We start from the raw sequence: 13,947 nt of genomic DNA, 5'->3' as shown, positions 1-13,947 counted from the left end.
ACACAAGAGCACAGACAGATGACAGACACATGAGGGCACAGACACACAAGAGCACAGACACATGAGGGCACAGACAGATGACAGACACATGAGGGCACAGACACACAAGAGCACAGACACATGAGGGCACAGACACACAAGAGCACAGACACATGAGGGCACAGACACACAAGAGCACAGACACACGACAGACACACAAGATCACAGACACACAAGAGCACAGACAGATGACAGACACATGAGGGCACAGACACACAAGAGCACAGACACATGAGGGCACAGACACACAAGAGCACAGACACATGAGGGCACAGACACACAAGAGCACAGACACACGACAGACACACAAGAGCACAGACACACAAGAGCACAGACACATGACAGACACACGAGAGCACAGACACACAACAGACACACGAGGGCACAGACACATGACAGACACACAAGGGCACAGACACACGGCAGACAAACGAGGGCACAGACACACGAGAGACACACGAGGGCACAGACACACGAGAGACACACGAGGGCACAGACACACGACAGACACACAAGAGCACAGACACACGACAGACACACGAGAGCACAGACACACGGCAGACACACGAGGGCACAGACACATGACAGACACACAAGGGCACAGACACACAAGATCACAGACACACGACAGACACACAAGGGCACAGACACACGGCAGACAAACGAGGGCACAGACACACGAGAGACACACGAGGGCACAGACACACGAGAGACACACGAGGGCACAGACACATGACAGACACACGAGGGCACAGACACACAAGATCACAGACACACGACAGACACACAAGGGCACAGACACATGACAGACACACGAGGGCACAGACACACAAGAGCACAGACACACGACAGACACACGAGGGCACAGACACACGAGAGCACAGACACACGACAGACACACGAGGGCACAGACACACGACAGACACATGAGGGCACAGACACACGAGGGCACAGACACACAGGAGGTATACATGCACAAACTCTCTGTTCTGTCTCTTGCTCTCCTCTCTGTCTCTCGTTCTCCCGTTCATGTTCCCCTGTTAGTTTAGTGTTCAGTATTTTCTTGTATTTCTCTTCTCTCTGCCATGTATCTCTGTCTCTAGTCTCTTGCCGCTCAGTGTTCTCTGTCCTCTCTGCCATTGTTGTCGTTTTTAGTTTCATGTAGTCCTTCGTGGTCTGTTTCCCTCCCAGATGTCTCCAGTTGTAATTGTGCCAGGTGTGTCTCGTTTGTCCTTTGGTCCCTGTGTACTCCAGCTCCTTCTCCCCTTGTGTCCATTGTATTGTCTCGTCAGTGTCTGGTGTTGTGTTGTATGTTTACTCCGGCCATGGAGTCTCTAGCCTTTGTATTATATTCTCCATGTGCTGTAGGGCTCACCCAGTCTTAAAGGGACATGTTAATATTTAATATAGGTCTTTGAGCTCCCATAAACACGTCTTTGATGCTTTTCACTGACCCCCCCCCCCCCTCCACTCAAATGATGCATTCCAGCAGCCTCTATACCTCCCTGTTTCAGCCCTGTTCTCATTCTAGCAGCCTCTATACCTCCCTGTTTCAGCCCTGTTCTCATTCTAGCAGCCTCTATACCTCTCTGTTTCAGTCCTGTTCTCATTCTAGCAGCCTCTATACCTCCCTGTTTCAGCCCTGTTATCATTCTATCAGCCTCTATACCTCTCTGTTTCAGCCCTGTTCTCATTCTAGCAGCCTCTATACCTCCCTGTTTCAGCCCTGTTCTCATTCTAGCAGCCTCTATACCTCTCTGTTTCAGTCCTATTCTCATTCTAGCAGCCTCTATACCTCTCTGTTTTTCCATCCTGTTATCATTCTAGCAGCCTCTATACCTCTCTGTTTTTCCGTCCTGTTCTCATTCTAGCAGCCTCTATACCTCTCTGTTTTTCCGTCCTGTTATCATTCTAGCAGCCTCTATACCTCTCTGTTTCCGTCCTGTTATCATTCTAGCAGCCTCTATACCCCTCTGTTTCAATCCTGTTCTCATTATATCAAGCTCTATACCTCTCTGTTTCAGTCCTGTTCTCATTCTAACAGCCTCTATACCTCTATGGTTTCAGTCCTGTTCTCATTCTAGCAGCATCTATACCTCTCTGTGTCAGTCCTGTTCTCATTCTAACAGCCTCTATACCTCTATGGTTTCAGTCCTGTTCTCATTCTAGCAGCATCTATACCTCTCTGTCTCAGTCCTGTTCTCATTCTAGCAGCCTCTATACCTCTCTGTTTCAGTCCTGTTCTCATTCTAGTAGCCTCTATACCTAAATCAAATAAAATCAAATCAAATGTATTTGTATAGCCCAAGATCACATGGAATAGCCCCCATGGGCTGTACAAGTATTCTTGTACAAGTCAAGAAGAAACATCACAAAAGATCACAAACAAAAACCACCATACAATCCAAATATGCAACTTCTCTGTTTCAGTCCTGTTCTCATTCTAGCAGCCTCTATACCTCTCTGTTTCAGCCCTGTTCTCATTCTAGCAGCCTCTATACCTCTCTGTTTCAGCCCTGTTCTCATTCTAGCAGCCTCTAAACCTCTCTATTCCAGCCCTGTTCTCATTCTAGCAGCCTCTATACCTCTCTGTTTCAGTCCTGTTCTCATTCTAGCAGCCTCTATACCTCTCTGTTTCAGTCCTGTTCTCATTCTAGCAGCCTCTATACCTCTCTGTTTCAGTCCTGTTCTCATTCTAGCAGCCTCTATACCTCTCTATTCCAGCCCTGTTCTCATTCTAGCAGCCTCTATGTACCTCTCTGTTTCAGTCCTGTTCTCATTCTATCAGCCTCTATACCTCTCTGTTTCAGTCCTGTTCTCATTCTATCAGCCTCTATACCTCTGTTGCATTCCTGTTCTCATTCTATCAGCCTCTATACCTCTGTTTCAGTCCTGTTCTCATTCTAGCAGCCTCTATATCTCTGTTTCAGTCCTGTTCTCATTCTAGCAGCCTCTATACCTCTCTGTTTCAGTCCTGTTCTCATTCTAGCAGCCGCTATACCTCTCTGTTTCAGTCCTGTTCTCATTCTAGCAGCCGCTATACCTCTCTGTTTCAGTCCTGTTCTCATTCTAGCAGCCGCTATACCTCCCTGTTTCCGTCCTGTTCTCATTCTAGCAGCCGCTATACCTCCCTGTTTCCGTCCTGTTCTCATTCTATCAGCCTCTATACCTCTCTGTTTCAGTCCTGTTCTCATTCTATCAGACTCTATACCTCTGTTTCAGTCCTGTTCTCATTCTAGCAGCCTCTATACCTCTCTGTTTCAGTCCTGTTCTCATTCTAGCAGCCTCTATACCTCTTTGTTTCAGTCCTATTCTCATTCTAGCAGCCTCTATACCTCTCTGTTTCAGTCCTGTTCTCAATGGGCTGTTTCTGTAACAGAGTAGATGTTGCAAATCAAATATGACTCAAGATCCAGCAATAGCGTTGCAATATTGAGAGTATAGGTAGTAATATACTGTAGGTATATTAGCCTAGTAGGTAGCAGTATAGACATATTAGCAGAGTAGGTAGAAAGATAGGCAAGGATTCCTTAGTAGCAGAGTGTATCATATTAAAAGACGGTAATAAGATTAGTGTTTTATTTTTAAATGTTTTCAGATATTAGTTGAGTGGAGAGAGAGGTGTGGAGAGAGAGAGGGTGAAGGGGGATAGAGAAGAGACAGGGAGCGAGAGAGGGTGGAGGGAGAGAGAGAAAGGGTGGAGAGAGAGAGGAGGCAGGGAGGGAGAGAGAGGGTGGAGGGAGAGAGAAAAAGGGTGGAGGGAGAGAGAGAGTGGGTGGAGGGAGAGAGAGAGAAGAGGCAGGGAGAGAGAGGGTGGAGGGAGAGAGAGAGAGAAGAGGCAGGGAGAGAGAAAGGGTGGAGAGAGAGAGGGTGGATGGAGAGAGAGAGGGTGGAGGGAGAGAGAGAGAGAAGAGGCAGGGAGAGAGAAAGGGTGGAGGGAGAGAGAGAGGGTGAAGGGAGAGAGAGAGAGAGAGAAAGAGGGTGGCGGGAGAGAGAGAGAAGAGGCAGGGAGAGAGAAAGGGTGGAGGGAGAGAGAGAGAGGGTGAAGGGAGAGAGAGAGAGGGTGGCGGGAGAGAGAGAGAAGAGACAGGGAGAGAGAGAGGGTGGAGGGAGAGAGAGAAAGGGTGGAGAGAGAGAGAGGGTGGAGGCAGGGAGAGAGAGAGGGTGGAGGGAGAGAGCGAAAGGGTGGAGGGAGAGAGAGAAATGGTGGAGGGAGAGAGAAAGGGTGGAGGGAGAGAGAGAGAAGAGGCAGGGAGAGAGAAAGGGTGGAGAGAGAGAGGGTGGAGGGAGAGAGAGAGAGAGAAGAGGCAGGGAGAGAGAAAGGGTGGAGGGAGAGAGAGAGGGTGGAGGGAGAGAGAGAGAGGGTGGGTGGAGGGAGAGAGAAAGAGAGGATGGTTTCACCAGCAACAGCCTCCAGCATTTCAGAGAAGACAATTTTAGAACTTACAGTAATTGTATGGTTGGTTTGTAACACTTTTTGCTGTGGTTTGACGAACTCAGAACACGTGTGTATTACTACTGTACTGTGTAATGTGTATGTGTACACAAGGGCTATTTTTTTATTTTATTGAACTATTTTATTGCACTGCACTATTGCTGTCTATTCTATTTGACTAACTACGTTATTGCACTGCACTATTGGACTATTCTATTTCACTGCACTTTTATTATTGTCTATTTCAAAACGGCCATAGAATCAAACCATAGACAAGGCGGCCTGTTAGGATGTAGGATCCTAATGTGAAAAACAATGTGATTTTTATATGTTTATATGTTGTGCCGGTCTTTTTTGCTGCTGTGAAGCACTTTGAGCTGCAATTCTTGTATGAAAGGTGCTTTACCAATTATGTGTATTATTATTATTATTATTTTTATTATTATTATTATTTTATTATTATTATTATTATAATTATTATTATAATTATTATTATTATTATTATTACACTGACTTTAAGTTGAAAATGGTTTGTGGCAGGGCTACCCTGCAGCTCCACTCGGTACCTCATTTGACCTGCTTGTGCGGAGAGCTGCCTGCCAGTCTGTCTGAGCCCCAGCTACATGTACTGTACTGTACAGGCATTAACGTCCTGTCTGCACTCTTCACCACACATACGCAGTGGTGGAAAGTAAGTATTTTTACTCTCAAGTACTGTACTTAAGTACATGTTCCAGCTACTTGTACTTTATGTGAGCATTTTCACTTTATACTTTTACTCCAATATTGTACTTTTCACTCCACTACATTTATCTGAACCCATCAGTTACTAGTTACTTTGAAGAAAGGAATTTTGCATAGAAAACACAATAATATATACAAAAAAGAAACATGTATGAAGATTATATACTTTCACATTTGAAGCCTGTCAACTTCAAGAGGACGTAATCAGAGCAGCATAACTGGACCACATACCACTTTAACACAACCTATGGATGGTCAATGGATACTTTACTTGTACTTTAGATACTTAAGTACATTCAATAGCAAATACTTCTCTACTTTTACTTAAGTAGAATTTGAATGGAGGACTTTTACCAGAGTACTCATTTATCTGAGTATTTCTACTTTTACTTAAGTAAAGGAACTGTGTACTTCTTCCACCACTGCACATATGTCTTCAATTCACTCGGTTTACAAAACATTAGATTCCTCTCATTTGAATTCACTCGGTTTACAAAACATTAGATTCCTCTCATTTAATTAACTCGGTTTACAAAACATTATGCATAATTGACCCAATAAACAAAATGCATCTTCCCTTCATGATTGATGTAGATTGTTTACACCTAGTCAACAGAGTGTTTATACAGTGGTGTAAAGTACTTTGTTACAGTGGTGTAAAGTACTTTGTTTCAGTAATTCTTTTTTGGGAGAATCTATGCCTTATTTGAGTTTTTATATTTTTTACTTTCACTTTCACTTCACTACATATACATTTATTTTGATACTTTCACTACATTGACATCAGACGCCTTGTTACTTGCTACAGACACTCGTCACGACAAGCCTACACATCACTCTGAGAGAGACACACACACAAGTGAGCTTCTCTTTAACTCTCTCTTTCTCTTTATAGCTCTCTCTCTCTCTCTCTCTCTCTCTCTCTCTCTCTCTCTCTCTCTCTCTCTCTCTCTCTCTCTCTCTCTCTCTCTCGCTCTCTCTCTCTTCAGGCAACTTGGACAAAGTCATTCTGGGGAGGGAATAATGTAATCCAGCCAGACCATGCAAACAAGATGTTATTTATGCTATTTATTTATTACTATAATAAAGATGTCAGCGTTCTAAATGACTGATGTATTGGCCCCTCCCACCCAGAGCAGGAAACACTGCTCATCAAACACGGCACATCAAACAAAGGCTTCAAACTGCGCCTACGGTTAATAAAGCTTGGCTGCTTTGTTTCTTTGTACTTTTACTTGTGATACTTGTATCTTGAAAGTATAGACGGGTTTCTCGCCCACGTCAGACTTAACGTGCGCGCATCAAGGAGGCAAAAAGGAACGTAATCCTGGTCAGAACAACGGGGCAGACTACAATATGTTACTACAATATATTTGTGTTTGTTAGCCATGCTAGTGATCTAAACAATCAATCCATACCAAAGCTAGATATGTAAAAGTGTAAAGGTCATAGTTTCTCCATAGAGCTCCATTATACTTTTAGTCAGGGGAGTGTCATGGTTTCTCCATAGAGCTCCATTATACTTTTAGTCAGGGGAGTGTCATGGTTTCTCCATAGAGCTCCATTATACTTTTAGTCAGGGGAGTGTCATGGTTTCTCCATAGAGCTCCATTATACTTTTAGTCAGGTGTGTGTCATGGTTTCTCCATAGAGCTCCATTATACTTTTAGTCAGGGGAGTGTCATGGTTTCTCCATAGAGCTCAATTATAGTTTTAGTCAGGGGAGTGTCATGGTTTCTCCATAGAGCTCCATTATACTTTTAGTCAGGGGAGTGTTATGGTTTCTCCATAGAGCTCCATTTTACTTTTAGTCAGGCAAGTGTCATGGTTTCTCCATAGAGCTCCATTATACTTTTAGTCAGGGGAGTGTTATGGTTTCTCCATAGAGCTCCATTATACTTTTAGTCAGGGGAGTGTTATGGTTTCTCCATAGAGCTCCATTATACTTTTAGTCAGGCGAGTGTCATGGTTTCTCCATAGAGCTCCATTATACGTTTAGTCAGGCGAGTGTCATGGTTTCCCCATAGAGCTCCATTATAGTTTAGTCAGGGGAGTGTTATGGTTTCTCCATAGAGCTCCATTATACTTTTAGTCAGGGGCGTGTCATGGTTTCTCCATAGAGCTCCATTATACTTTTAGTCAGGGGAGTGTCAGCGTTTCACCATATAACTCCATTATACTTTTAGTCAGGGGAGTGTCATGGTTTCTCCATAGAGCTCCATTATACTTTTAATCAGGGGAGTGTCATGGTTTCTCCGTAGAGCTCCATTATACGTTTAGTCAGGGGAGTGTCATGGTTTCTCCGTAGAGGGCGACTCAGTGATGCTTAAAGCTTCTGCCCTGGTCGTACAAAAGGCCGGGTGGTGTTGCTAATGTTTGGTAAAGGCCTGCTCAGTGTGAGTGGAACTGAGACGTTATTTGGTGTAACATTCACATACAGTAGCATCAACATGCCTCGGGACACTGTTAGCTGACCCTATCAAATGCGATAACTGATGATGTAACAGACAGCAATGCATGCTGGGGTGTCAGAGCATCGATCCATCGCAAAACAGAGATACCGGCGGAAAGTAACCTCTCCTGGATTCAAACCCAGGTACTGTATCTATATACTATATACAGTATATACCAAATATACTGGTCAGCCAAGGGACATATTAGTCCTACTAGGCTTCAGGCCAAGGGAGATATTAGTCGTAGTAGGCTTCAGACTTAGAGATATATTAGTCTTACTAGGCTTTAGGTAAAGGGACATATTAGTCTTACTAGGCTTTAGGTAAAGGGACATATTAGTCTTACTAGGCTTCAGGCTAAGATATATATTAGTCTTACTAGGCTTCAGGCAAAGGGAGATATTAATAAATGTTGGCTTTGACACATTCCCTTGCAAATGGTTTCAGCGCTATTTGTCCGCAAGAGATCAGTGAGTAAAAATGGCGAATGTCCAGTCAGAATTCTTGCCCATTACAAAAGGTGTACCGCAGGGTTCAATCCTGGGGCCAGTCTTATTTACTATTTACATTAATGATATTGTCTCCTCATTGTCAGGCTCATCTCTATGTGGATGACACTATTGTCTATTGTGTTGCTGACTCTGTACAACTAGCTGTTGAAAATGTACAACTCTCCTTTAATACTTTGCAGGATGTGCTTGTTAATCTTAAACTGGTACTCAAAAACGTGTACGTAACAACTAAAACTAGACTGGGTGCTCATTGGAGCACTATGTCCTCCTCATGCTGTAGTGTAGATGGTAATAATAAATAGTTCCACCCAACAAATGAAGGACGTATGACATGTACACATACATTTATGACATGTACATGTAAACATACAGTCGCCAATTGGAGAGGCTCCATAAAAGATCTGGCCTCACTGTCCACCTCGAGGCCTATAAGGACCATGTGCAGACCTACAAGCTAGCTCTCTCCAAGGCCAAAACAAAATACTATTCCACCCTCATCGGTAACCAGCAAAACCACCCCAGGACACTCTTCTCCACCATCAACCGGCTACTCCGCCCCCTCGACCCCCCCCCCCCCCCCCCGCCCATCTGGTGCCCACGACCTCTGCTCCAGGTTCCTTGTCTTCTTCCAGGACAAGGTTAATACCATCTACCAGCAGCTAGTAGTGCCCCCCTCCTCCCCCTCACCTGCTCTTCCCCCTGGGTGTCCCCCCCAATGCAGCCTCTCCTCCTTCTCCCCGGTGGATGGTCCCCAAGTTGTCAAGCTTATAGCCTCAGCCAAAGCCTCCACCTGTTCACTCGACCCCATGCCTACTACCCTGGTCAAGATCTGCCTCCCTGCTCTCTGCCCCACCATGGTCAACATCATCAACTCCTCACTAGAATCTGGTCTTGTCCCCCCCTGCTTCAAAACAGCCTCCGTCACTCCCATCATCAAGAAGCCCGGCCTCGACCCAGATGAGCTAAATAACTACCGTCCGATCTCCAACCTTCCTTTCCTTAGTAAAATCTTGGAAAGAGCAGTGGCCGCCCAACTCCAACAATACATATCCAACCATGAGCTCTATGGGCCTTTTCAATCCGGCTTCAGAACTCAACACAGCACAGAGACCGCCCTCATCAAAATCACCAACGACTATCCAACAACCTCGGAATCACTGGCTCAGCACTCTCCTGGTTTCAATCCTACCTCACCACCCGAACACAGTTTATCACCATCGGCGATTCCAGTTCCACCCCGGCCCCAGTCAACCAAGGCGTTTCCCAAGGCTCTGTACTTGGCCCAATTCTGTTCACCATTTACATGCTCCCCCTCGGTCAGATCATCCGCCGCCATGGCCTCAGCTTCCACTCCTATGCCGACGACACACAACTCTACCTCTCCACCAAACCATCCACCCATCTCCCCCACATCTCCCTTATCAACTGCCTTCATGAAATAAAAACCTGGATGTCATCTAATCTTCTCAAACTCAACAACAATAAAACTGAGCTCATGGTTGTGGCACCCAAGGCCCTGCTCCGGAAGGTTGGAGATCTCACCCTCAACATAGATGGCTGCTCCATCTGCCCATCCCCAAAGGTCCGCAACCTGGGCGTTATCCCAGACTCCACCCTTTCCTATCAAGCCCATGTCAGTTCCGTCACCAAATCCGCCTTCTTCCACCTCAGAAACATCTCCAGACTCCGACCATCACTTTCCGACTCCACAGCTGAGACCCTCATCCACGCCTTTGTAACCTCCCGCCTGGACTACTGTAACAGGGTCCTGTCCGGGGTCCCAAGCAAAACCCTGAAAGCTGTTCAAAATTCAGCTGCCAGGGTTCTAACCCCCACCAAACCCTGGCAGCACATCACCCCCACCCTCATCCACCTCCACTGGCTCCCCATCAAATCCCGCATCACCTACAAAACCCTCCTGCTCACCTACAAATCCCTTCACGCTCTGGCACCTCAGTACCTCACTGACCTCCTCCACCCCTACACTCAGTCACGGTCCCTGCGATCCACGGACACTGGTCAGCTCTCCATCCCCCGAACCAGACTGCAGACCTTCGGGGACAGAGCTTTCAGTGTGGCAGCTCCCACCCTCTGGAACTCCCTCCCCGCAGAACTCCGCACCGCCCCAACTCTCGACTCATTCAAAAAACTGCTCAAAACCCACCTCTTCAACTTGGCCTTTAACCCCTAATTTCTCACTTTATATGTATATGTTGTGTCTGTCCACTATGTTTGTTAATTTGTCACCCCCCCCCCCCGCCCCTATGTAAAGCGACCTTGGGTCTTCTGAAAGGCGCTATATATAAAATGAAGTTATTATTATTATTTGTATACATTTATGTTGTCTCACTGTCAGACTTTTCAGGATGGGAGTGAGTCATTCACGCAGTGCGTTCATGCAGTTTGTAGTTTTCATTGAGATTGATGTGCCTTTAGCATACACAAGTTGTTTCCAATAGAAAAATGCGGTAGGTAGTCCACAATTCAAAACCAAAACTTAGACTACCCAACCAGATGTCTGCAAATCATGCTATGATTTCTCAAAAGCCAACTGAGTTATACTAGCTGGCTATTACCATATGGTTATTAATGCTGATTTCAATGGTGAAATCCCTTTGACACACTATATCATGCTGCTTTATGATTTGTAACAAGCAGCTCATCCCTCACACATCACTGTGTATTGTATGAATTGTCAGGTCAGTCATCCCTGGCCCTAAGACGACAGTTGCATTGGTATTTGTTTGTATACAAAGCCATCCTGGGTCAGCTACCAACTTACATAAGCACTTTACTCATTCAACCAAGAGGTGGGCATTACAATGTGAGATGACACAATGACATCTCATATCATGTTCCCACTGTCAGAACTGAATTTGGGAAACATGCCTTCAGCTATGCTGCTCCATTTTCCTGGAACCTGTTAAAAGGGATTTTAACCTCTTAAAGGAACACGCCAACTTTTTGGGAAATTAGCTTATTTGCCATCTACCCTGGAGTTAGACAAGCTGATACATACCATTTTTTTCTCTGTGGATGCATTAGGCTTAGGGAACAGCCGCACCGTTAGCCTAGCTTAGCGTCATTCACTGGAAGTAGGTGTGCCAGTGTAGCCTAGTTCCCAACAGTCACGAAATACACTCCAAATACAACTCCAAAACGTTCCTGTTTCTGCTTACGAAAATGTCAACTTTAAAAAAATGTAATTCTCCACATGGTAAATACTCTTTTAGTGCTAATGATATATAGTAACAGAGGTTTGAACTTGAGTTGAACTTGAACTTGTGTACTCATATTTCTCTTTAGTGGTTGCCAGATTCCTGTTTTTAAGTTCAAGCATATAGGTATGGGCTGGTGGTTCCATAGCCTGAAGTCTTATGTAGTACAGTTCCACATTTTATTAAAAAGAAATACATTAAAAAATGAGTGCTTGAGACAGGCTAGAGTCCCTCATTGGAATGGATCATTTTAAAGATAGATTTGGATGCCTTCTTGCCATGGAGTACTGGAGAACCCCTCTCACTCCTCCTTATGAGGAGCTAGCCAGGATGAGGAGCAGGTTCAGCCACAAACTCATACCCCCCCACCCCCCCCCGACACACCACTAACCGCCTTGGCCAGTCCTTCGTACCAGCGGCCATCAGGCTCCACAACAGTGGGCAGTGAGAGAAAACGGTGCTTTTTCAATGTATGTGATGTATAGATTGGGGAGAGATGACCACAGCTAAAATGGTAGATCGAAATGTGCATGGAAGCAGGAGACGGTGATAGAACGGTGGTGGAACCAGTGGTTTCACAGGCACAGGCCGCGTCAGCGAGGGTTTTGTTATGAATTCCTTAGAAGAACATCTGAGATTAGAGTGTACTGTCTCCCAGGACAGGAGGGAGAGAGGTTCATCTTAATGAAACGTGAGTTTATTAGTGTTAAAGGTTATGCAGTTGTCATGACAACACGTCGCATGACAACCAGAAGGCGGGGCCGTCGTTGCGACGACGAACATCTATAAGTCGGACGGTGTTTCCGGGTGTAAGGCAGACTAGAATCTGACTCAGACTAAAATCTGACTGAGACTAAGAGGGAAGAAACCAGAAGAGACTCTCTCCTCTCGACGAGAGAGAGGGGGGGGGGGGGGGAGAATGGCACATCACCAGTAGCTTCGGCTACCACGAGGATGGTTTTAGGCTAACGAACAGGCCTGAACACTATTGGACTGAACAGCAAAAGGACGATAATCTGAACACACCGAAAGATCATTAGAATAGACTCTTCAAGGACGATACAATTTGATAACATCTGATAACATCTGATTATGAGGTTTCTGTTTAGAGAAATAAAACAACGCTTTTCCTCACAAGGTATCTCACGTTGTCGAAGTGTCGAATTCTTACGGAAGTGGAGGAGTATTATGGTTTATGGATTGCACTAACGGGGGAAGATAAGGATCTTATCTACCAGTATCGGAGACGTCAGGACCATTAAAAGTACACAACGCAGAGGAATTGGATGGAGGGCCAAACAGACGAAGACGTGATACTGGCCAGTTTGATCAGAATCTTACAGTGGGCAGGGACTGCTGCCAGCAGCAGGAGAACTAACGGCAGCAGATTACAATGTATAGCATATGATGACGTATACCATGCCAGACCAGTTAGTTCTCTATTATTTAGTATCAGTGTGCTCTCACTATCTTGTTTTTATTTGTGTTCGTTTTAATGTTGTCCTGTATGTGGACATTCTCTTCTTTTCTGTCTGTTTTACATTATGGAGACATGGATTATAGACGTGCTGCTGCTTCCACTCTAAAGCCTCTGGACTCTGTGTGTCATTCTGCCCTCAGGTTCATCACCGGGGACAGTTATGGTTCCATCCTTGTATCCCGTATGATAAGGTTGGGTGGTCCTCTCTGGCAGAGAGACGTGACTTGCACTGGCACTGTATCTGTTTCTGTATCAGGCCATTATCGGTGATCTTCCACCCTACTGTACATCACTTCCTTACTGGACTGGAGCTCTGGACCCTTATCATACTCAATACTTTAATATCCATTTGTCAGTTTAAATCTATAATGGCCAACCATTTCACATCAGTGTGTAGTTGGCTTTAATTAATTTAAATTGTTTAATTGATTGACTTTTCTGTTTCTATATTGTTTTTGTATTTATTATGTGCTTGTCCCTCTCGACGACATTGTAAATTAGAGCTTGCTCTCAATGATCTGCCGAGATTAAATAAATATTGAATGAAAAACAGATCTAAGTACTCGTCCTCAAGGCATTCTGCCCCTAATTAATTTTTATTGACACTTACTGAATTGATTTTTATCTAAGAATTTCCTCCGATATGCTCCTACTCTCTTCAGAGCCATATTGGGAGTATGGCAGTAGCTTCTCCTCATCCAATGCCGCTCTAGTAATGGGCTTTTGGGAAGAAACATTTATCTATAATCTACATCTCCTGAATTCCGGGGAGGGAGGGTTGAAAAAACACACCTTCCCCTAGAGGTGGAGACGTCATCAATATAGTGCTATGTAGAGAAGCCTTCTGGATGTATTTGCTATTAATGGTTCATTGAGAACCAGACGATCGACCCCTCTTCATTCAACCAGCCTGTGCTGAGTGAGTCTCTAATCATAGGTGGGTATGTAGGAGGAAGAACGTCTACTCTGCTCTACTCTGATGAAGAATGTCTACTCTGCTCTACTCTGATGAAGAACGTCTACTCTGCTCTACTCTGATGAAGAACGTCTACTCTGCTCTACTCTG

The sequence above is a fragment of the Notolepis coatsorum genome (assembly GCF_963971535.1).
Source record: "Notolepis coatsorum genome assembly, chromosome: 8".
NCBI classification, from domain to species: Eukaryota; Metazoa; Chordata; class Actinopteri; order Aulopiformes; family Paralepididae; genus Notolepis; species Notolepis coatsorum.
Note: the sequence above shows the minus strand (reverse complement) of the source record.